The sequence below is a fragment of the Phalacrocorax carbo genome, chromosome 2 (assembly GCF_963921805.1).
Source record: "Phalacrocorax carbo chromosome 2, bPhaCar2.1, whole genome shotgun sequence".
NCBI classification, from domain to species: Eukaryota; Metazoa; Chordata; class Aves; order Suliformes; family Phalacrocoracidae; genus Phalacrocorax; species Phalacrocorax carbo.
Window position 1 is genome coordinate 34,378,005 of NC_087514.1, and position 26,121 is coordinate 34,404,125.

Sequence of the window (26,121 nt, forward strand, 5' to 3'; positions counted from 1 at the left end):
ATTTGGTCATTTGATTTGTTTTTATTTTTACTGAAAACTTGACAGAAATTTTGTCCCCATATTACTGACAGGGGACATATGTAGGAATAGAATTCAGCGTTCTAAGGATGTCTCCTGAGTAACTTACCTGAACTGAATATCTTCAGCTGGGCTCCCAAAAGTGAAGTACCCCAGCTAGGTCAGTACAAGAACTTGGGCTGAGAATTGTGGTCTGCCTAACCTCCGAGCACTCAGTGGAACTGTGCTGGAAGCCAGACTTCCCTGAGCTCTGCTTTCTGTATTCAAACCACGAGATAACCTTCCTCCCTAAATAGATAAATTACGACAAGAGGGAGTGAGATCAACCTCTAAAATCCTAGGAGAAGTGAAGAAATGGGCCCTCCCGTGAGGAGCAAGAAGACTAATTGTGTAGTAAGAAAGCCACCAGCTGCCTAATAGCAAAATTTAATAGAAAAAGTACAAAGGCCTCTTTTACCCATCAATATATGTTTAGTCATAAAACAAAATATACCAGTGGGTTAGCTGCCAGTACTGAGCATTATGTAGAAATATAGGGTATGTGTCTCCACGTTTCCAGTCAATGGACTTATACTACGTAAAGAAGGCCCTTAGATTTGTGCTGTTTGCCAAGTGTTTGAGTGCCTTACCTTCAGCAGAAACCGATCAATTTTATGAAAGCAAAATGCAAGATATCTGACCTGCCAAGAGGCCTAATAACAGAGCGTTGCCCTTTTCACTGGTAATAACAATATTCCCCAAACCTTAAGTTAAATTGAAATATACGTGTGTCCCGATATGTACTTTCTTGGAAAGTTTAAAATGGTTAACATCTATGGTCAAACACAGACGTCCCAGTCAGTAACTGAGACCACACCTCTGAACTGCATTTTAAAAGGCAGATTTTAATTATTACTGCAGGGTAGATATAATTTATTGTTACCATTGGCACTCTTAGAAGCCATTTCATTAAATTCCAGGTATCAACAACAAAATGAGTAACGACCTAATTAAATATAGTACAACACAAACTCTCATTGGGGCCTGAGCCTCGTGTGGCATACAAAACTGGAGTACAGGGCAGGCAAAGGAGTCCCTGACAGCTGCCACGACATCATAAGGACCTGTCAGTTCAGAACCATTGAGAAACTCAATACTGTTTTGTAAAGTGGATTAAGTGAGTCACATAAAATCTCCGTGTAGACATTCTCTTTCATAACTAAAGTATCCTTACTTGACTAAGGTTTAATATATTTTAATTGCTTTAATTCTAAATATGAATTTCCAAAGAGGGATTGAATATAATTGCGCTAATTTATTTTAAAGATGCATCTTTTGTTGAATTCAGATCCTGAATGTCCCTCCTTCTCACCCTAAGAAGCTTTAAATAAGCAACAGCTTTAAACGGCAGTTTGACAAGGACAGGAAACAGCTTTCAGCAGCTCCTTTCCTCTTTTCTTTTTATCTGGTACTGATGAGCTGTTCATATACTCTCCTCCCTTTCCCATGCTAGGACCATCACAGGGGGGTGGCAGAAGCTTTGCACAAACACAGGCAGAATCACCTGGTTTCTCCTTAGGGTGTGAGCCAAAGCCCATTGAAGCTGCTCTTTCTTTTTCTTTTTTCTGTAATGCTGCACCTGAAATACTGCAGCACTCTTCAGAGGTAAGCTAAAGTTTGTGCCTGTTCTTATTTTGTTTGAACTACTTCACCCCTTCCCACGACTCAGCTTGTATAAAAATGTGCTGCAGTAATAAGAATGTACCCTTTCCCCCATTCATTTGTGAAACAAAACACAAAACAAAACAAGACCATTATGTAGATCATGATGCATGTATTTCACATATTTCACTTTCACTTCAGTCAAAGTGCCTGGGAAAACAAAACAAAACAGCAATCTGCTTTCAAATGCAAAAAGGGATAGCGATATTGAAAGATGAAAGAGGAGGGATTTTTCATATACTATGTGAAAAGGGACAAAATTTGCAAGTTAAAAAAACAAAAAAGCCAATGTGTTTTTTTTGTGTAGAACACACAGCTGTAATTCCTATACTAGTAATAATGATATTTTTCAGGTTTTTGTCAGATACTGTAATGTGATTGGCATTCCAAGCAATGCGTTATCATTGATCCCCTGCCTGGTAGAGAAGGGCAGGTGTACACATTTCTGGCCAGACAACTTTGCAATTTTGTAAGTGAATCTCCTTTTTAATTTTTTTTTTTTTTTAAAGAGTCTATTTCTTTCAGCAGTATGCTCTTCTGAGATATCCCGATTCTAGATCAACCGTTGCAACCTGAATGCACTTACAGTGAAAGCTGTGTGAGAATTCTCCCTGGGCTTCTGGGAATGCCAGATTGATTTGTGTTACTAGCGTTTAGTAGAGCAGTAGGTTACTACAAAAAGTGATTTTGAGATACGATCTCAAGTCGAAATCCATAGCTGTAGGGAGTGATACTTTGAACTGGATATTTTTCCTGCATTTTGGGACCCTTGAACTGCCATCAATAGTCAGAAAGCACATCCTCCTAAAGTAATCCTAAGATGTTTACACTAAATATATGGGGAAACCCAATTCAGCCGAGGCATTAATTTAAACATTGCAGCATTTTAATTTTTTCAGATATTATTTACTGAAACCTGGTGTAAGAGAATGCGAGAATGCAGTGAACTGAAAATACCAAGCGAGGGACAAAAATCCATTTGACAAATCAGGTCACTAAGGAACTCTCTGTGGCTTAAGCTGTTGAAAAGACTTAATTTTTTAAGACAACCTTTTTTTCCATCATGCTGCAACATAACCTTTTCTTTCTTTCTCCTCTGTCCCACTCAAGCTGCTATACTTTAGGATCAGTTCACTCTGTTGAAAACCCATTGTAAAAATGTCAGGGTTCATATAGCTCATTGCTATAGATGACCTTGTAGTACTCTTTGCTCTTACATCACTTCTTTTAATTTCACCTTCCATTAATCATCCCTATTACTTTCTAGTTACAATGCATCTATTACACTGTTGTTGGATTTTTTTCTTCTCTCTAAAGCTTCCTGCTCTCCTGTTTTTCTTGAGCTTTCTAACCTTTTTCGTATTTTCCTTTTTTTCTTCTTATATCATTCTTATTTCATTTACTCTCATGCACATTTACCTTTTCTTATAGACACTGCTTGTAACAATTAATTTCTTTTAAATTTGTGCAAAACTCATTTATGTTCAGTAAGTCACCTTACAATACAGCAAAGTTCTTGGCTATGTTATTTCTATATAAATTATACTTCATCTTGTCTTACTTCTTTTCATGTAGGTTCCCCAATATGAAGCAGTCTTCCTTGTCGTAGTTGCCACACTTCCTGCTTAGCCTTTATTTCTAAGCCATTTTTATCTTCCCCATCCTATTACCTGTACATTCTCAAAGTCAATTTGTACTCTTGGGGAAACTCTTAACATTTTGGCCCTTTCTTTTCTAACTAACCTAAAACGCCCCTCCAGAAATGGATTCTTTTAAACATCTTGCTTCTTTTATAATTTGTTTTACTACCATCATTTTTTTCCTGAGGAAGCATCAATAATTTTTTTAGACTTTAAAACTGTATTCTTTATTTCTCCATTCTTTCTTATTCTTTATTTGTCCATTTCTAACTATACCTCCTCTCCTTAAATGCTATAACCTTGGCTTCTTAGTAGTTATTGTATCTCTGATTTTTAGCTAAACACAGTTTAAGTTTTGCTTATAACTTTAGGTTGAAAGTTATGTTGACTGTGTTTTTTCTCAATATCTGAAGTAAAATAATAAATTTCTATTAGTCTCCTAAATATATCATAAAAGTTTCTTATTTAAGATGAAATTTAATTCACAGATTTCTACCAGTGGACGAGTACCAGTTAAAAAAAAAAAAGGAGATGGAAGTGAAATACAGAAGATTATGAATTTCTAAGTTGTCACAATTCAAAGAATACCTTACCTGATTTGCATCCTATTTTTAGAAAAGCTTTTCATCAACCCCCAATTTACCTCAACACTGGGGTCTCAAAATCAGAAGAAACTGTAAGTGTAATTGCAAATATGCACTGCCATTCCATTGAGTAATGATTCTAAAATTTAGATGATTTTTGTTTTATACTTATGATGATTTTCAACCCCCTTGAGCAATATATAGCTATTTTCCCTGCTAACCTCCTAAATACCAGTGTAAGTTTTTGATCATAGTGACATAAAAAACTACTGTACTATGTAACTTATTTTACATTCTGAAACTGAGAAATCCTTTTTAATGTTGATACTCTGACTTATAAATCTATCACCTAGAAAGTACCTTGCAAATATTTTCTTCCTTCACAGAGTAACTGGTTTTAAATCAGTTTGAATCTGTTGTTTAATGAATAATAAATGGAACTTTTCCAATTACAAAAAAGATTACAATGCATGTCTGACGTACTGCTTAACCCAAGTGGTTTTTCCTTCCTTTTCTATAACTGTTAATAATCCTTTTCCTATTACCAAGTCTAGTTGCTCCCTGTTCTGCCTACACGATTCAATTAATATCACCTTATATAAAAACATGAGCACTTTCACTCTACCTTGTGTTTGATGATTTTCCTTCTTCTGATTCCCCCACCACATAACAGCTATTATTAATGATTGGGTTTTTTCAGTGGCAAATTTCCTGGAGATTTTAAAGTGGCCACTCTTTCAGCCCCCTCTCTTAAGCTGTTACACGGTTAAAATTCCATTGCTAACTATCATGCTATTTCTAACCTTCTATTTCTTGGTAAAGTTCTTGAAAAGATATTCTGTTCTTAACTTTCCAAACACCCTGTTAATAATAATCTCTTTGATTGTTTCCAAGTAGGATAGATTTTCATCTCGAGCATAAAATGAAACTGTTCTATTCCACTTAGAAGAGTTGAAGATCTCTTGAAATCTTACCTAGTGATCATAGTTCTTTTCCCTCCTCATTATTTTAGATGACAGTATGGCATTTGGCAATACAGAACTTAATATTTTATTACACTATTACAGATCATGAAATAATATTTCCAGTTCTTGACAACTTTGTTTCAATCGTAAGACTTTCCTCTAGTTGTTATTTGTAATTTTTTTGCTGTTGTCATTTTATTCACTTTTGTAACTTATTTGATGTGTTAATTTTTTTTTTTTTTTTCCCAGCAGTCCTGCAATTACTGGAATAGTATTATAATGATAATAACATCGCACTTCAATATATGAATTTATAATTGAAATACCGATAATCTCTTAACTGCAGTGTCTTTACCAAGTGCCACTTGAAGTTGCTAGAGAAGTTTTACAATTGATTTCAGAACTTAATTTTGTATAAACTACTTTCGTTTTTGCACAGTTAAGGAACAGCTTGTGTTCCTCAAAGCAAATTCTGCAAATTAACATACTGTGCTTGCATGTCAGCTCACTTGCACAGCTAATTAAATATTTCTCATGTGCATTGCATATGATGACTACTTTGGTTTATGTTTCAGAGATGTTTTCCAACTTTCTGTGATTTATTTATAGGTATATCTATGGCACGAATCATTGGAGTATTTGAGCACATAGAAATGATTAAAGATACATCAAAATTACTTCTAGAAGGTACTGCTTTTCTTTCTCTTCTTTGAAGCTGTTTCTTTACCATAATGTTCTGGAGGTTGATTCCTCCTGTGTTCAGTGTCATTACTACATAGCTATTGGGGAATGCCAGTTAATACAGATATGCCTTGTACTGAGCTTGAAAGTCATGTGAAAGATGTTCCACTGTTTGGGATCAGCTTTGTAGGAAGTTTGTTTCATATTTTTGGCCTGTCGCTGAGAATGCCCTCCTTTCCATTGTCACAAGATGAAAGCTAGGGATCTATCAGCCAAGTATCCCAAATGAGTGTAGCAATCACACTGGGAAATTGTGAAAGACAGTGCTTGAGATAAGTGGGCTTCAGCCTTTCATATCTTTGATGATGGAGAGGAAGGGGGGAAAGAATCAGGACAGGGTTTTCAAGACACATACTCTTAGTATAAAGAACTCTCTAGTTTCTATTTATCATCACTTACATAGCCTTCAATTCCATTTTTTGTGGCAAAAGTATTCTCTATTAATACTTACAGGAATCAAGATTTTAGCCACAGTACTTAGGTAAGACAGCAAAAACTATTTAAAGACATTATGGACAATGTTAAAAATTAATCCCTCAAATAAGGCCTGTGATGATAACCATCTACCTTGAAAAGATACCTCTGAGCATGTTGTCGCAAGGTAAAACTTAACTACAACACAAGTAATTTCCCCTTCCCTGGAAAAGGCAGTGTAAATTATAAATAAAATGCAATTTATTGTATTTAATTCTATTTTAAACTTCTCAGATATTTTTCCCCTCCTTTAAGACCCTACACTAAACTTGTATCTCAGTTACATACCCCCTTGAGTTTCCAGTTCCCACAAAAAAGGGCAAAATTTTTGACTGGGAATTGAATTTTACTTGTACACAGTTTTGCACCTTATTTGGAGAAGGAGGAAAAGAATAAACAGGTACAGTTTAAATTTGGTTGTGTGTAAATTTAGTTTGAGTTATATGCTGCAGAATTTATATATGGACTACAAAAAGTGTGCAGGAATATCCATGATTTTATTCTGAAGTTTATAGGACCTCAAAACCCCTGCAAAAGTTTTCAGGATCCTATTTCAATGTGGCAGACAAGCAATCACAGGAAAAAGAGAAGTGGCAAAGTTAAGTAGATATTGCAGCCAGATTTGCAACAAGATTTCCCCCTGCAATTTACAGTGGCAAACTTGCTGACAATGACCTATGCCACAGCTCACTGGACATGGATACAGGATTCCATAGCTTTAATGAACAGTTAACAGGTTAATGTGGCAACAGATGAAGAGACCTTTTCAACAGCAAATTACTGTAGACACCTCAAAAAATAAGGTAAATTTCAGTAATAGACCATAGGTATAACACAAAATATTAAAATTTAGAGGACCTCTAGACAAAAGGCAAAACAACCTGAACTCTCCTGGAGTTTATCTTTAGTTTGAAAAGAGAAGCTAAATACATATTTTGTTCAAACACATCAAATATGAAATCATTTGGAGTGGATTCTTGTACTTCATTTTTAAAAGGGAAAACTCATCCTGCTTCAAGTTTTTGGTTTTTGTTTGGTTTTATTTTGTTTTGTTTCCCTCCAGAAGTCTGATCAATATGAAAAGGAACATATTTAGGCTTCTGAGTCTGTTCTCATTCACAGGTACCCCAGACTGAAATAGCACTCTTTCTCTTATCAGCAAACACTTCTTTCCCTAATCCTGCTTTAAGAATTATACAATTCATATCATTAATGTAACAAACTACATGTAGGAATACATAGCAAAACAGTCTACTTCTTGCAGCTCTACATATAAGACAACAATGTCACAAATTCACTGCAGTAAAAATGCATTGAGAAGGATGTTGTAGATCACTTTCAACTTTGCATTATGCATAAAAATATGACAGATCCAAATATACTTTTAGAAGAATGAGCCTAGTGTCTGAGCTAAAGAGAATACCTGAACACCTGGAGGATTTTTTTGGCTGAGTATCCAAAACCTGCTGATGGTACTCTGCTACAATAGCCTTAGAAGATCAATTCTTCATAAACTGTTAACAATTTGCAGGGGCAAATACAATTTTACATGGGTGGGAATGGGGAGAAGAGAGATGAGAAGATGCCCAGCTCAGACTGGGATGTTTTATGCTGTGTGCCATTGGTCAGATAGCAGAATGACAGGAGCCTTTGCACACCCACCACGTCCTCTGGCTCTGTGCAAAGGTGGCTGGCCTGAGTGACACTGAGTGGGGCAACGAGCAAAGTGTCTGTGCTGTTGCCACCACATTTCCTCCCCCTTCAACAGCCCTTGTTTGCTATTAGGGGCAGCAGAGTATGGAGCTACGCTGGGAAGAACCTGATTGCTGTGGAGAATGATTTAGAGTGATGTGTCAGGAGCAGGGCTGGTAATCAAGGGGGAGACTGGGTACAAGAAGTTTTAGCAGAGCTCTAGTAAGACCTGAGAAAAGCTCCTCCTGGGATCTAGAGTTTCAAGGTCAAGTGTTAAGCTGGACAAAGTAAGCACAGCTTGAGGGAAGGAGGTGAGAAAAATGGTATGAAGTAGCAAATACAGATGATTACATCCCATCCAGTACTCGGGGAAAAAAGCAAGGAGGCAAGAAGACTGAGTATAGAGAAGCACAGGTTATGTTAAACATAATAAGATACATGTCCATATGGAACAAGTGAAAGCACAGAATTTTACAGCAAAAACGAAGCGAAATTTAGCTTTCCTAAAAATTTGAGAATTGTGTAAAGGGTTTGCTCTAACAGCAGAAGGCATTTTTGTTTGCACTAGAACACTGGTGATCTAGGATTTGGAGGTTTCTTTTTTTTTTTTTTAAGTATAGCAAGTAGAAAAACACATGGTGGCTCATGAAGGTAAATTCAGGAAGAATCTAACACAGGAGAGTAAGATTTCATCTTAAAATGCATACACATAAATGCACAGACACAGAAACATACACCCACCATTGCCCAGAAAAAAGATCTTACTAATATTTTACAATATTTGCTGCCACTAAACTGTTTAGGACTGATACATATGTTTTAAAATTTATTGTAGAATAAAGATACAAAAAAATAGAGACTTCTGCTAAACGGTTACACTGAGAAAGTGTAAAATTCTAGATACCAAATATTATCTGTATGAGCACCCTTTGTTAAGGAAACATTAGTTTTTTGTATTGCATTTGTTATAGCAGATAGTACCTACACTGCGGTATGCTCAATTATCTGCTCTTAACAGCAACACATTATTTTAATATCAACCTTTTACTGCAGTCAGCAAATATTGTGTATTTTGTTTAAATTGACATGTCATATGTTATTATAAAATATAAAAAGAAATGATTGGGTCTCTCAGAGTTAGGCAGAATCATTTTACTGTGGTTTGGCTCAAATGTATAGCATATTTTCTTTCAGACAAGCCTCAAATAAAAAAAGATAAAATAGAGCAACCAATAAAACAAACAGATTAAAATGTGAAATGCAAACTAATGATGAATTGTTTACTTTTTTATTAAATTACTTACAGATCTGACTGCATATTAACTTCCTGTTGGACTAGAAAATATAAATATTCTGTTTATAAGCTTTTTGATAACTGAAATAAAACAGGTATCAGTTTTCATGCCTATATACAAATCTCCTTTCCACTCTGAATAGCACTTTATGTGTGTTAGCCAAAATTGGTTGTCAAGATTTGTGTTTAAAAACAATAACAACTGAAAATAAAGTGGCAATCTTTAAGGGTCCTCATTGATTGTGGTTTATTATGTAATTATATTAATGCTGAACTCAAGAGTAAATGGGAGTTGCTCATCACAATCTCACCATGAAATCAAGACAGTGAGATTAAACAAGTTGAAAAATCTACTATACTATTGAGTGTAGTTACCGATTATACTGTAGAATCAACAATCAAAATACCATGTACTGTACAAATAGGCAGAGGTTTTAAGACAAGCATCACTTCCAGTTATCTGACTACAGTGATAAAATATAATTCCATTATCTATTTTTGCTCCAATACTGGGCAAACATAGAAGTTTATTGTGAAAATAGTAGCTGAAGAAATATTACTGAATTATTAATTGATGTGACATTTACTTTAGTCTAATAAAGAGAAAGTTCTTTCTTGGTGACATCTTTCACACTGACAAAGCTGTATATATTTGATATTACTAGAGGATGATTTGAAACTCTTTTGCTCCCAACATTTATGTGTTAGAAAGATTGGTAGGTCGCAATATCTTTCTAAAGATGAGACATACTACATGATCCATTTACTTGCTAGTCTAGATATTTTAAAAAGACAGAGGAATAAAAAGTGCTAAGGGGGCAAAAAAAGAAAAAAAGGACACAAACGTGGTCTTTATGCAAAATGGAGAAATCAACTATTTGTACATGAGAGAACAACATTCCCAAAGGACTGTATAGCAGTAAATAGTAAGTTGAAAAGCCCTAAAAATAAGCAAAAGTCATTGTTTTTGAAAAGAAAAGGAAAGGAAAGGGAAGGAAAGACAGTCTTTGCATAGCAAGTTGATAAGGGTAGAAAAATAAGCCTTTCAGGTAAGCCTTCTTTGCTGGTTTTGTTTGCATATTATTTCTCTAATTTTTCTGCTATAATTGTTTACTGGTTTTGAGCAGTGGACCAACATGACTTATACTGTACTACTCATAGATTTCAATTTCTGTATTTACTAATTAAATATGGCAATGGGGTATTCCTCCATACTGGACTGATCATTTAGATAAGAGTGATATTTCCTACAGGCAAGCACATATTTTCTAGTAGTAAACATTTAATTTTATTTCTATAATAAAATTGATCATGTCCTCAAAAACACCGTAGGCTTGTTGAGCTTGTCTTTTACTCATGACGTAAATTCCAATAGATCTCCTTTATCCCATAAGAATTTGTTGTTGATAGGGATTTTGTTTGTAAAGAACTTCAGATAAGTGTGTGTTGAAAGATGCTTCCATACAGAGTGTTCTGTTTAGGAAGCATTTTCATTTTAAGGATTATCACACCACTGGGAATTCTGAGCTTTGTTCACTTATAATCAAATCAACCCTGCTTCCTCTGAAAGTTTTCACCTCTCAGAAATATCCCTTTTGAGATTCATATTAGTGATTTTATCCACAGAGATTTTTTTTACAGTTAAATTAAATCTTCATGAAAGTGTTTTTTTCTCACTGGAGAGAAGAACTTGAAGGAACAGAAGACCTAATGCTCTTATATGTCCATTTCTGTCCATTTGAGTAGAAAGTGCATGAACACCATTTGATTTCCCTGTAAGCATTTCTTACAACTGAAGTATTTTGCTCTGGAAATAGGTAGCATGCATATTGCCTTCTTTTCTTTTGATTTGCTGCTTCCATTCCAGCCTAGATACTGCCACTGGTGGCTCAGAGTTTCAGTCCAGGTCTCAGTTTGCACCAGTGTTAGGAGTGACAGCAGGGCATCCAAACACTGAACAGCACTGGGAGCTGAAGGGTCCTTTCACTCATGGAGGTGAGTCCCCAACACAGGGTGCTCATGAGCTGGAAGGTCTCTGTGGGTGCATGTGGTGTCTTCCCCCTTTGATGACTGGTGTCCTGACAAATTCCATAAATGAGCAACCACCTTTTACTGAAAAGAAGGGACGATCAAGACCGTCCCTTTTGTGGGTGCTTTGTTGATGAAAGCAAATTATGTCTTATTGTATTAACAAATTGAGCTGTCTGTCCAAAAGAAGTTTTGGATGGCTTTGAAGATGTTGCATGTAAGAATACCTTAAATCACAGGTACAGGACTTTTTTCCAGTTAAAAAAAAACAACCAAACACCCCCCTGCCCCCTTCCCATCTATTTATAGATATTTGTAAGAACACCTACCTCAAATACACACATGGTTTATGTCTTTTCATACTACAGTATTTTAGAGATAACTATACCATTAATTCTTGTACATTACATGAAAAATAATTTAGGCTTATGAAGTCCACTACAAGACACCAGTCAATAAGGGAAAGGGCAGTGGCAGAAGACAGAAAGAAAGAAAACACAGGAAAGGGCATACAGATCATTCTGTAGTTAGGAGACCGTAATATCAATATCAACATTGTAAAAGTATTATTTATGCACCAAACTGGAGTACATTTTGTAGGTAAGAAGGAGACACTTTTAAACATTTTGAATTTTTACATCATCTGACTAAATATATTAACCATTTTACTACTAAAAAATGTCTCATTAAGAGAGACTAAAACTATTGCTATCAGTCTGAAGACAAATCAAACTTTCCTCTTTTGTCATGGAACATACCTCTGACATCTCAAGTCATGTTGGACTGTTTAAGTTGCTAATTGTGTCTGTGCACACCCAGTTGCACTTTAACTAATTTGCCATTAGAGTCACAAACTGTGATCAAACTAGTCCTTGGGATTATAATTCAAGTTACTCTTCATTCAACTAGAGTTTGCAAAATATCTTTTTCTTTTCTATGACACACTCTTATGACTCCATAATACCTACAAATGTTACACTGTCTTTCTCAAATTCCACAGATTCTCACAAAGTATAAAATTAACTAAACTGCTCATTAATTTCCAAAAATTCCAGAGTGCTGAGAAACTTCAGTTGCTCTGGAATGTAAAAGCAGTTGAGGATATTCAGCATGTCTGAAGACTGAGTCCTCTAAAATGGATTTGAACTTATACTGGACATGAATTTTCCTGTTGTGCAACCAAGTGACCGGTGAACACATTGGAAAATATAAATGAAACCAAAAGGACAGGCATAATTCTTCCTGATGTTATTTCCTCAAGTTCTGAACCTTGATATGATTTCATTGCACACCTTAATCAGAACAACAAGCACTGGAAAAAGTTACACTGGCTACTTCCCTAATTGAAATTTTGCTAGATTCTCCAGAGATGTTTTCTGTAGATGAAATCCAGCTTAGGCTTCTCCCACGGTGCTGATTAGTTTGACTAGTTTGTTGCAGTAGAACTACTCTGACTTTCAAAGTCTCTCCACAGAGAATTGAGTAGACCCTACCATGACTCTGTTCTCAGATATTTCACATGGAACTAAGAGCCAGAGCAAGTTCAAATGGCCATAAAAATATTATGATCAAATTTTATTTTTCCCACCAGACCCCAGCCTGATTCATTGCATAAGACAGACAGGCTCAAGGAATCAGAGCCTGTTTAATATCTCTTTATACCACTATACCATTGGCTACTTACCTGAGACAAGCCAAACCCAACACTGAATATAAAATAATTAATTTTATAATGGCCTTTTCTATGGTGTTCATCACCACAGAACTGAAATGCTGTACATATGTGGGTTTTTTTCACAACATCTATGAAATGCACTAGAAACTCTCCTGTCCTCATTTTGCAATGGATATCAAATGCATATGGAGAGGAACATCAAAATAATCCACTAAATTTGGGTGCTGTACCTAACAAATTGGGTTTTTAGCATTAATAACATTTTTCTAAAATATCACGTGCTCAGCATACAGTTCCTACTAAAATTGGTTGCAGCTAAAACCTCTCAGTTCTTCTGAAGATAAGAGCACAAGTTTCCCAGATTAGATAAACTTAATTAAGAACCAACTGTAAAAGGTTTCGCTTTAAGGAACTACTCAGAACAACTTAATTGTTTTGCAGTGAATCAAATTCTACAGAGTGACCTTATCACTGAGACCACTTTTTCTTTTCCAGTTTGACCATTCTTCTTCTCAGTTCTTGCAGTAAATAAGGCAGAGTTTTATATCTATAGAAGGCAAGATTTATTCATATGTTTTACACACTATTGCATCATAAGGTCTGTCTAGATATGTCTGATCAACACCTGTCTGGAATGGAAATCAAAACAACAGTAACAACAGAAGTCCTTGGTTTGTAACTGGTAACCTATTTCAATGTGATACTTCTGCAATATTGGAACATTTGATTTATAGTACCCTTACTAATATTTCATTTCCCCAAAGCATGAGGGGAAAATAGCATTATTTTTCATTTAGAAGCATTACCAGCCTCCACATGAAGAAAAAAATAACTAGACAGTTGCAGTGACTAGTAACATGATATGGTCATGTACTCCTTTTGATTAAAGAAACTATGTTCTAGAATCATTAAGGAAGTTCTAGACTCATTACAGTCTTATCAGATGCAGTAGACTGCTTGTTTTACTGATTAATTTCTCCAGCTTCCACAAAACATAAAGCAAAGAGCAGCAACAACAAAAACTTCATCTAAAGAAAAAAGTTGTGTGTGTGCATAAAAATTATATCCTGACCTTTTCAATGATCAGTGTATGTCCAGAAGCACAAGATCTGATAAACCTTATTTTTGCAATATAACTAGAGATGTTGTTATTGGTCATAAATTAATCTGCCCTTTTAAAAAATTCAGCTATAATGTCTATATTCTATACTGTGTAGCATTGTAAGTTTTAAAAAAGCAAAATGGCATATAACTGATGAGCTGTGCAGTCATATTTTTCATAACATTATATTTACCACATGATTTATCATTGCTTTACTACTCATAGAATAGCAGACTATAATGCTTGATAAAATGCAAGTACTGATATAAACTCATCTATGCAGTACTTTCTTCTCCAATATGTATATTACTAGTACTGTACTAATTCCAGTATGCTGCTAAAATTATATGGTGAAAGTAATTTGGAAATTTCAAATAGCACTCATAATGTTGCAAAGATATTTTCAACTTTACATGCCGTTCCTTTTAGCCTAGTAATAATGGTTGGGAAGTATCATCTGACACCTCGAGAATCTTCATGAAAGTGAAATTATGAATATAATATCTTAAGCAGTTAGCTCTGGTACTTAACCACGCATTTCAAGTTTGAATTTTATGCATGAGTACTAGGGGTTTTTTAATTTTTATTTTATGCACTCTAAGGAACTCCTGGACACTGTTCTGTAGGATCAATGGTGCTCGGGTGTGTCATCCTCTTTTTCTTCTCCAAACTAGGCAGAAAATACCAGTTTTGGGGGCATTTGCCTAAGTCCGAAGTTGAATAGCTGACTTAACTGACCTAAACTTCAAAATAATTATATCACAGAATCTTTTAAGATGGATGGGGAAAGCTAGAGGTCATCTGGGTTTAGTGTAGAGAAGATATCTTCTCTAAACCCTCCTATTAGGAAGTCATAGACAGCAGTAAGTTGTCTTCTCTTTGTAAGGCTGAACCAACCCAGTTCTCATTCTGCCCAGCTGCTGGTTGCTTTGGTAGGCCACCACTTCACTCAGACCAACTTGTCCATGTATTTCTTGCACTAACACGTCTTGATTTTGTTTTAGTCCACATGAAGCCAAATTCTCTGTTCATCACTTCCATTGCCTTTATTTGTAATAACCCAAATGGCAATGTGTAAAGCAGATGCATCAGATTTAGGACTGCGTCAGCAGATGCTTTCAGAGAAAGTGCACTATTAGAATTTGCTGTGGCAATTCTGTTTCAATATGCAGTTTTGCCTTGCTTTCTAAACACAAAGGTTTGCATATCCAGATACACAATGTGTCTGGCTGCAGCACAGACACAAGGCCAATTGAGCAATAGCCAGGAAAAAAAAAAGTGTCTGGCTTGGTTCAAACCCTTTGGAAAATGGAAGAGGTGCATTTTTTACACCTTTCAGGACAAAAACACATCTCAGAGAAGTATATGATTCTTATTCAGCAACATCAGCTTTGAAAGCTTGCTAGCATAGACTATTCATCTATTGTACAGTATTCATACTCAAAGAAGGAATAAATTACCTTTTGTCTGGTTTGGAAAGGGGAGAGAAAGTACAGTGCAGAGCTCTGCACAGAGCCACATTAATGACAAACACAAGGTTCACTTTCTGTGTTTTTGTGCATTTTTGTGCTAGTATATAATAAACATCTTCTAGGTACTCGTATCATATTCTATCATTAACATTAGAGTACCTTAATTTAAGGACTGAATATGTACAGTAATCAAAACCAGGTGTTTTGTGATGAATACAAATGAAAACAAAAGGTAATTAATTTGTGAGATGACCCTATATTAACTTTCCAGACAAAGTATTTTAAATAACTCCTCTTCTACAATTTGTAAATAGGTATAGCTAGATAGGGATAAACCTGCACAGTTCTTTCTTTCAGACCATTTGTAAGCTCTTCTGACAGTGAGACTCAGATGGGCCATGTGAACAGCAGCAGCACAATAGTAAGTAAAAATCCTTTTCCTTCACCTACTACTGGGGCCAAAAATGGCATTTCATATATGTAAATGGCAGTGCTATGCATATGAGTAATATACCTTGTGTGCACAGGAATAATATGCCTTGTTGCTGGGCAGCTCCTTCAAAATAATTTTGGAATTAATATTAAGACAATTTATAACAGGCTAATGGGTGGAGTCACAGAATTAGGTGAATTCCTGTTTCTGACTCAGTGTTTCTTCTCAGTACTTGGGATTTTTCTTGATCAAAATATCCGTGGTTTCCTGATCACCTACTAACTGAAGACCTGGTTTTGCCATAAAAGCAGCAATGACAGGCTGTAGAGCTACCAGAAGTCAAGTTGAATTGAGGGTGGGGGGCATCTGCATTAACTGAATTCAGGCAAGATGAGAGATTACAATCCCATTTTTAATTAGAAGTAGAGTTTTTAACTCTTTATTACACAACATACCTCTTGCAGTGGGAAAAAAATGTATTTTTGTTCTACTTTCAACTGCATGCAGTTGTTTACACAGAAGAATTGTAAGTACCGCTTAGCATGAAGTTTAGAAAGTTGATGGTGAAGCCAGATTTTGATGTCCCTTATCCGCTTTACAGCCCTCTTTTAAAATCTGGCTTCAGAGATCATTATGTAACTATATACAAGAACCAATAATGTCAGCATGCCATAACAAGTCACTGTGGTTCGATTTCAAGTACTGCTGTGCATTTAATAGCTTCCTGCATGCTTTGTATTTTTGTCCCAACAATGATTGTATTTTGGAACACAAATTAGCAGATTATTATTGATAGTTCATGTGTTCAATTAAAAAAATGTGCATATTGCTTGATATCTTCAAGAGAAATTTCTCTTTTCTCTGAAAAGCTTACTCCAGTTTCTAAAAAACACACCCAGAAAATGTTTTTTGTCATAGGTCCAACTCTGCTGATGTTTAGTTCATCATTTTTCCTTCACTGCTTCCCTGACACTTTCATGTCAGACTGTATTCTCACAACAATAGGATTTTTGATCAGGGTTTTCTAAACTGTGTGTGGAAAAAAATCTAGGTGGTAAAAAAGATGCAGGTTCCTTGGGCTTTATTTATTTATTTATCATAAATCAAATTTTAATGGTAGTACACATGAGACATTATAGACAACAAATAATAATTATATGCTATATGAATGGTAAAACCTTAATTTGTTCAGAAATACTTCTAAAGAATTGAAATAAACAAGGCTATTTCTAGGTAATGGTACCTTAAAGTGGAACAGACTTTGTAGAAGTTTTACTTTTTGCATTACTCCATGTTCCTCTACAATTTTATTTTTAATTTGGCAAGCTTAACTATGACAAATGTAAATAAAGTTCGGTCTCTTATTAAAGTTTTAGTAGCATTTGCTTTTACATATTGAAAAATAATCAACAGAAATTATACTCCTCTGGCACAAAGCAGATATTATTGTGGACAAAATCTGTTACATGTATTATAAAACCAACCAAAAGCCTATATGAAATATCTTGAAAGTTAAACTCTGAAGGGAACAATAAGGCTAACTATTCCCCATATTTCAATTTCACTATATTAGTGTAAAGTATCCTAGGAGGATTCAAAGGCTTCAGCTTCTTTTGTATTTTCAATTGTTATCCATAAACACACAAAAAGGGGGATATAGTTGATTTGATCCAGAGTGGATATAGATTACAAAATATGAAAACCTTTAGTTCTCCCTTCTATGTTCACTTAAAAATGTCTCCTATATTACACTTCTAGGTAATTTTACCTTCTCTTAACCATGCAAAAGCTATAGTGTTTCAAAGCTGCAGATTAGTGATGGTGGCAGCTTATTCCTTTTGGTTATCTACAGCACCATCTTAGTGTCTTGAGGCATAAAAGAATATTATCTCTGTGACAGTTATGGCTAGAGCCATCTATACTGTTCATGCTATCAGCACTCAAAGAGCTCAGAATAGAAATCATTCAGTTTAAGACATCTTCTGTAGTTTCATTAAAAGCTTAAAATCATGAGGTACTGCAAGTTATGACTAAGGTTATATGAAAATTTCAGTAAATCTACGATGTGGAAAAGTATATATGCAGCTAGGGTGGTTAGAATAGAATTGCTAATCTTTTGTAAAGGCAGTTGACCATAAGCAAGACAACCTATAAATCTGCTTTCCTTCCTTACTTAATTTTCATCACAAATAATGTGCCACTCTGATTGCATGAAATCATCAGGAGTGTCTTCAATTACTGTGTGCAGCCTCTGATCAAAATGACTTCCTCTATTCTCAATCCGGGGGATGATGGGGAGGAAAACGGGAGGAGGGGGGTGAGAAATGCACAGCTAGTTATGTATTACAAATGTCAGGTTACTGTGAAAGTGTATATATTCATATTTAATAATTTCTAAGCTGGAGTTGTGATTGTAATAATGGCTCATTCATATCTGCATTTCATTTAAATGCACTGTTTTGACTCACTGAACATTTGTCAAAGATATTATAGCTAAACTTTTTCACATGACCACTGAGGTAATGACAGCATTACATTACTAGAAAACTGCATGACTTGCTGATACTTCCATTTTCCTCAGCAGCTTATGAAATAATCAAAATGTGTGCATGAAATGGCGGCCTGTTCTGAATTTATTTTAATACAGATAGGCTTATACAGAAAAATGAAGAAGAGTGTAGGACCTCAGACACAAGAGACAATGACTACGCACAAAGCTGAATTTTACTAGCAGGAAAGATGGATATATGGGTATTAGACTTTTCATAGCTATAGGAAGGATAATCTTTCAATCAGATTAATGAGAAAATATATTGCATGGGCCCTACAGCACTTTTTGCTTTCCAGGCTAATACGTGATTTAAATCCCAAAAGTACATTTTCAGCATTACAATATCCTTTGATAATAATGTCGCTTGCACAAAGACAGATAAAAATAAAACAGTCCCCCTTGATTTCCCATTTTAGATTTGAAGTATATTTTCTGTTCTTTGCCTGCAATGAAGTGAATTCTATTGAGAAGAGTCACATTTAATAAGACAAAGAGAATTTTCTAATTATGCTACCTGTCAAGATTGGAATCTATGGGATTGCAACTGCAATTGAAGAAACAGAGGAAGCAATTGCATATAGTCCAGTTTACTTTGGTGTATGATTACTATTTGCACTTAGATATTGCTAAATGTAAATCAAGCACACACGCAGAAGCATGCTTTGAGGTAAACACCAAAAGGCAAGTCTCAGAATGGATTGTATAGTCCTCATTTCAATTTTCAGTATGCAATTTCCCAAGCTTTCCTAATTTATCTATAGAAAAATAGTAGCAACCTGTGAAAATGAAACACTTCTAAATTGCTCTTAGTCACACAAATATACAGTGGACCAAATGATAAATATAATTAGAACACAAATTATTAATGGAATAAGAATGTATATGCATAATTATTCTAGGTTAAGCATTTATGCATCTTTCTGGAGGAAAGCAAGTACTATAGCAGTGAAGAAAAACAAAAGCCAATTAAAATTAATGCAATAGGAAAAAAATACTTCTCTCCACAGAGTTCCATACCGTTTTTACATAGCTCATATTAGAAACATGCAAACATTAAAGGAAATCTTGCTGTTACAAATGGAGCCCTGAAAGTTATCATATGCTGTCCTTTCAGGGTCTCTGGGGAACTGTTCAATGTGCCCCATCAGACATTACTCTTATTTGCAGCATTGCAATCTTGGAAACACTATGGCACATTAGACAAGGAAAATAAATATTGTGTTCTTGATGGTTTCCTTCATATTACAAGTTTACACAAATCCATGGCACACAATCAATTATTATAAATACTTTATACAAATAATAAATTAGTTCTTTTAGTGGCTTCATCACTTTTTTTTTTTTAATTAAAACAATGTCTGGTACAATGATGCAGATTATGACCACAGGTAAAACAGTCAGCATAATATAAGCCTCCAACAAGCTTTTTTTTTTGGTTGCTTTTATATGATATGTGTGTGTATATAGATGTATGCATATGTCAATACACACACGAGTACTTTAATATGTATATGGACACACACACACACAAAATGTCCTAATGCAAAATATGCTTTATTTGGTACTGAAACATAATTGGAACATATTTTATCTCCTTCGGTTTTATGCAAGTTGGAAACTGACTTTTCAACTATTTGGTTTACATCTCTATTTAGCTGCTTCTGTGGTGTTTATTCAGTGGGGGAAGAAAGATGGCCGCATCACTTTATTTTCCTTAAAAATATTTAAGCTCTGTAGATGTTTTTTAATAACTCTCAAGTGGTGTCTTTTTGAGCGCTACTATCAAATATCTTATTACTAAGCTACAGCTTTAAACATTTACAGTAGGAAGACTACTAAAAATTCATAAATGATTTGAGCATTCGAGTCTGGCTCAGGTTTCTGAATGCATAAATATGCAGCACACTCAGTTCCAGACCAAATATTTGGTGTCATCATCCACCCATATGACAACAGCAAAGCAAGAAATTCATAGGGCTTGCAATCTCCCTTCACATCCATACCATAGGAACTTCAAAATTTTGAATTATAGGTATGTTAGACAGGCTGCCAGCTGCCTCAGTGATAGCCTGCTGATCTGCCAAGATTCCTCTACTGTCCAAGTGGTGTTACCACTTCCACGTCTTCCACATTTGTAATTGGTTACCCAAACAGGAGATGATGTGACCAAAGGTAGATTAATTCAGCTAAATGTCTTCTGTGGGCCAAAATTTTCAAAAACAGGCATGTTAAGTTGCAGCAGGAAAATTGTGCTGACCCTGTCTGTGATCCTGAGATAGGGTAGAACTTTTCTGGCTTCAGCATTGTCCTTTCAAAGGAACATAGAGGGTTGTGTACTGAGCTTCTTGCCCTCTGTCACTTCTGAAGCCTCCCCTCCTTCATGCAGAGATCAGAGAGATTTTTGTACCTAGCTGTACAAAAACACCCATGAAGTGACCTTAAAAGGAAACATTGAGAGCAGGGTTGCAGAGGCTTAGAGCTTCACAGAAATACGAGAGAATGAGAAGGTGCTTTTTAAAGTGCTTTCCCACTCCTAGTTGTCCATGGAAGAGGGTCTTATTTTTTTTTCCCCTTGATGATCACTTGTTTTTGTGGCTGATATGTCTGTGTATTTCCATTCAGCGGGCAGCCAAGCCATTCAGTTTCCTCAGTATTTATGAGCCTGCCCCTCAAGAGGACTGGTAGGAGATACTCCTATCTGTAACACCACAAAAAAAAGTAGAATGAAGTCACTTATTCAGTGAACTGCTGCTTTTTCCATGAGAATTCCTTTGGGATTCTATGAAAGCTCTGCACATTTGAACATGGTCAAGATTAGGCCCAAGATTATTAGCCTATGTACTTCTGCAGAATGAAAACGCTTCAGAGCTGGAGCTGACAATTCCTTAGCCCTTTGCTTTAATTACATGTGGACATACGTTTTTCACAGTGTTTGCCTCAAATTCACAATTTCCCAGGGACATACAACTCAGTGTATTGTACCTTGCAAAGGAACATTTTCCGAAGCAGCTGTTAAGACGTCACCACTTACATAAAGGCAAGAACAGCTGCCAGTCATGACCATTGTATTTTCATTCTTAAAGAACTGCTGTGCAGATTGCATTGCAGAGGTGGATGAATAATCAAAGTATACAGTTTACATATCAGTTTGTTAAATTTGTACAACATTTTAGAAATCATTAGGATGAAAGGCACTATAAAATGCAAGATATTATTAAAAAGTAGATATGAAAAAAATAAAGACAGATAAACTGAGGCAGATCCTGTAGCTATTTCTAGCCATGCAAAAGGAAAGGGCATTGAGCAGATTACCTCCCACTAAGCCTGCCTTTCAGGTCTTGTGTCCTGAATGTATTCAGGATTAATTCTCTACTTCGAAAGAGGTGGTACTGTTTGCATAGCAACACATTTCCTTCCTGCTCTCTGTCTATCCCCTCTTATACCATGGTGGGACTCTGTGCAGCTGGTTTGATGTCCCTCCAGAGAGTCAGTGAAAAAGAGTCATCAGAGTAAACATAACAGCCTTTCCTCAGACCACCAGTTGCCTAGGGTCTTAGTTTCATAGCTGCAGAGAGCTTTTTAGTCTCCCTTCTTCAACTGCACATGCAAAAGGAAATGGTGTTTACTACTCTTGGAAATAATATTACTAAAGTTTGGAGTGATCCTTTCCACCATGGCTCCAGAGATGCAAGGAGCTGAGAATTAATAACCTTGAACTAGCTATGGAGTCTGTTGTTCAAACCTGCCAGTTTGCTATATCCTTTACTTCTGTACCATGACAATTCCCCAGTCTGAAGACGTTGGTGTCCACCTCTGACCCTAGTGGGAAATAGCACTTTGTATGCTATAGGCCTGATACTTTGATCTTCCTTAGCCTCATGAGGGAAGTGGAACTGTCCTCAAAAGTAACTCTCTAGAGCCTCAGAAGTCTGTTCTAGGAAGGACCCCAGAAATGCACCAAAATGGTTTTGATTCAGACACAAAGCAGCAGCCAAAACCTTCAATTCTGGCAGCGGTGGAAGAACCACTATGCCAGTCTCTCCCTAACTTGTCTTCTATGTTTCCTGCAGATGAATTCCCTATTAGGGATCTTTTCTGACTAAGGTGGTTAGAAATCTTAGAAAAAAAGGTTAAGTTTTCTTCCCTTCTTTCTCTTTTGTAATTTTGTGGCTGGTAGCTTACCTTTAATTTAATGGCTTTTCCAGTTCCTTCAGTAACGGTAACTTTGTTATGCTTTTAAAAACAGAAATACTGGGTTCCAAAATTTTTGGAAATTTAGGAGTTCCAACAAGACTAATATCAAATTTCTTATGGAACTAAAGGACTGGGAGCTTCAGTGGAACTAAACATTCAAACATATAAAATGAAAGACAGACAAACTACAACAAAGGGATAGGAAAAGTCAGGATTTCCCCATGTCTTTTCCATTCATTTACAAGGAAGAGGCAAGGTACTCTTACATTTGGATCCTGCTGCAGCACTTTATGAGGCTGTGTATCAAGAAAAAGTTTCACATGAAAACTTTTTAGGTTCCAATATCCAGGGTATTCTCCCTAGGTAGAAGAATTGAAGTATGCTTTTAGTGTTGGTATTTTTTGTGAATTACTTTGTGTGAGAAGCACAAAAGGAAGAAGACTCATTTTCATGCCCATCTTGTCTACTGTGTTTATTATCTTTTCAGGACTCCAGAGCATGCCTAAGGAAATTATGGTTGTGAAGGTCAACCCTAACCAGAGCAGGGACTTGCTTTTATGCTTGTCCTGATGAAAAATATATTTCTACGTCCCAAATGTCAGGACAGGTCCTCTACAGTAAAGAAAGCTCTTCACAACTGCCATACTTGTCAGCTAGTCAAATAATCCAAGATGTGACCCTGGCTTAATTTTAGTGTAAGGTCTCAATGCTAACTCTAATTATTATGTCTTACCTGGATCACATGACAAATGCCCAATGCCCAACAGATAAATGCAATGTCCAACTATTTTGCTGGTGATGGCACTTCTGGAAGCCTGAATATATTTACTGCTTTTGGCTGTGATCGTTAATTTTCTTCATAGTAGCTTGTATGGATTTGTGACCAAAACAATGTGGATAGCATATGAATGTGTCAGTTATTGCTGAACAGTGCTTATACAGTGTCAAGGCCTTTTCTGCTTCTCAGGAAGTGGGCTGTGGTGCACAAGAATTTGGGCAGGGGCACAGTGGGGACAGCCAACCCCAACTGATCAAAGGGTTATCCCATACCATACGACACCATTCTCAGCAATAAAAGGGAAGACGGATGAAGAGAGGTGCATTTGGAGAGATGGCATCTGTCTTTCTAAGTAACCATTACATCCGATGGAGTCCTGCTTTCCTGGAAATGGCTAAACATCTGGCAAGTAGTGAATTAATTTCTTATTTTGCTTTGCTTGCACATGCAGCTTTTGCTTTACTTATTAAACTCTCTTTATCTCAGACCACACTTATTTTTCACCTTTACCCTTCCAATTCTCTCCCCCATCCCACTAGAGGGGAGTGAGTGAGCTGCTGCATGGGGCTGAGCTGCCCCCCAGGGTTAAATCACAACACTACACTATGAGTCACCTGCCTTCCTTTGCCAACTGCATCTGTCAGACTCATTACCCCAGTGGTAGGTGCTGTGCCATGGTTCCATGGCAATTAACATGTGAGTTAATTACTTTTTCTGTATGAGATAATTTCTGGAGCCAATTCTTCCAAATTTCTAATGAGAACATATTCAAAGGTGTGTTCAGCTCTTCCCAAAGGACATGGCACATTGTGAGATCAAATTTGGCAAAACAAGGTTCTGGTGCCTCCTCCCAAAGCCACAAGTACATGGACATTCATACAAACCAAAAGACACAAACTAAGTTCTCAAGGATATTAAATTTTCAGGCGTAAAGTGATTTCCCTACAGATAAAAGCTTCAAAGGACAAATCTTAAACCTCCAAAGGATGCGAGCTCTAGTTCTGGTGCATACTGGTATTTCTTGCCAAAAGTGATTTAGGAGCAGCATGTGGCTACTTCTAATTGAGGACCAAATATTTTTCAAAAGCATTCATAAAAAATGAATGGTTGAAATATCTCAAGAAGCATACAACCTCCTGCTCTTTTCCGTCCCACCCCACACGCCCATACTATGCTAGCACTTCATAAACCAACAACGTAACAAGTCCTTTTTGACAACAAAACTGCTTTTGTGAAGAAACACATTCATATGCAATCATAATGAACTGAAAATGCTGGCTCTGCAAATACGTGAGGTGCTGTGTATCCCTACCAAGATTTTAAAATAATAAGAAATGACCCTTACTATAGCAACAACTAATTGGTTTATTGGCCTGACGAGTTAGTGACAAGAAAAGCAGTTGGTAGCAGTGCCTTCATCACAGGGTATTCCAAGAAATAACTAATTTAAACCTTCTCAGGCACAAGCACAACGTGCTCCACATGGGAGCATATCTCCAGAGGGTTCATTAAGTTACTGGCAGTCTAGATTTTGGAAGCAACAACTAAAAACTACATCTCTGTTTTAGTCTTTGCTGTACGATTGCAGGAAGACCTATATGTTCAATGAATTGGGGTGGTGTGGGTCAGTGGAAAGAATTGCAAACTGTCCCTGAATATAAACAAATAAAGAAAGTACAAATTATATTCAGCACAGCTGTTATGTTCAAATGCAACAGCTGAGAACAATATTGTTTCCTGTAATATTTTAAAATAGCTGCATATTAAGTTTCAGAAAAATGTTGCATTTCTTCTACATAGGAATAATTAATCTGTTACTCAGAAGTAAGTGGAGTCAGCATTGCTACCTTTCATAAGGAAATAATAGCGGATTTGCAAATTTCTTTCATACTTGTTTATGTTTCTGACCCCTGTGGCCTGTAAAATTCCCTTTGATCCTTAGAACTCTCTTAAACAGAGAGGAGAGTAAGTAGCCAACTTGTTTTCAATTAGATAGAGGTATATACCCGGTGGGCTTTGTGACTGTCCTCTGTCTTGGGCCTGCAAAGGAAGTGCATGAGAGATTTATGCCTTGTTTTGATTCCAAAATGCTGGTGCATGCCTTGCTACCTTCGGTTTACACCATTTCATTTCTCCCTAGCACTGCTTTGTGACATTTTGGTTCAAAGGAACCCCCTCAAAAAGCAAATCTTAGCCAGAATTGCAATTTTGGGTCTTTTACAATAAAAGCTCCAAGGCATTTGCAGCTTTTAGGCGGTTTCTACCCAAACCCATAAATTAGATGTTATATTCAATCCAGGTTCATGAATCTGTGGTTTTCAATGACACTTGAAACCAGGAAAATGTATCTGTTTCTGAGCTTTACTTCTAAAGTTTTGTACAGCTCTCTGTAATACTGTTGACAGCTATTTAGATATCACTGGATTTAAATGTTTGCTTTAGAAAATCACATTGGGAGAATTTTGGTTTGTAAATGAAAGCTGGTTCAGAGCTGTGTCTTATTTTGCTGAAGTTCAAAAGGGAAAGGATAAATTGTTCTAGTTTTAAGCCATTTCAACAGCTAATGGAAGAGTACAAATGGAAAAGGCCCATGTTCTTGGAGTGGAAGGGTCTGAGTTACATTCCCAGTATAGTCTGTGTGCAGATTACATGACAGCTGTGGTGTCTGCATTTACACAGTCACAAATCGTTTATGAGACTGACAGTTGTGCCACAGTTTGTGGTTTTCTCTGCCACCAATTGAACTAAAATATCTCAAAGGGAAAGGTTAATGCACTAT

The 26,121-nt window shown here is 36.2% G+C and overlaps 1 long non-coding RNA gene across 1 annotated transcript; it reads left to right on the forward strand.

Annotated features, from left to right (window-relative positions):
- Positions 1 to 3,711: 3,711 nt before the first annotated feature.
- On the forward strand, positions 3,712 to 23,433 carry LOC135312298 (uncharacterized). The gene is made up of 5 exons (XR_010371865.1): positions 3,712 to 4,035; positions 5,518 to 5,595; positions 10,977 to 11,104; positions 15,744 to 15,807; positions 23,052 to 23,433. It is a non-coding gene; the product is annotated as an uncharacterized LOC135312298 (long non-coding RNA).
- The last annotated feature ends 2,688 nt before the right edge of the window (positions 23,434 to 26,121 follow it).